We start from the raw sequence: 271 nt of genomic DNA on the forward strand, positions 1-271 counted from the left end.
AAGCTCCCTTCCGTATGCTGTACAGCTTCGCTCACCTGTACACACCTGAGAGATACACATAGCACAAAGGTGGATATCAAATAAAGCACTCATACACACGATAGAAGGCAGCACACAGAAATTAAATACTTTTGGCCGGCCGGATGAGGAGGTTTGCCGGCCAGCCAGCCTCACCTGTATGTATTCTTTTAAGGCTCAACACCACCAGGTAACTCGCTCAAGTTGCACATGTGTGCTTACTGGCGTTGATCATGTAGTGGTATTTCAGCTC

The sequence above is a fragment of the Culex quinquefasciatus genome, chromosome 2 (genome assembly GCF_015732765.1).
Source record: "Culex quinquefasciatus strain JHB chromosome 2, VPISU_Cqui_1.0_pri_paternal, whole genome shotgun sequence".
NCBI classification, from domain to species: Eukaryota; Metazoa; Arthropoda; class Insecta; order Diptera; family Culicidae; genus Culex; species Culex quinquefasciatus.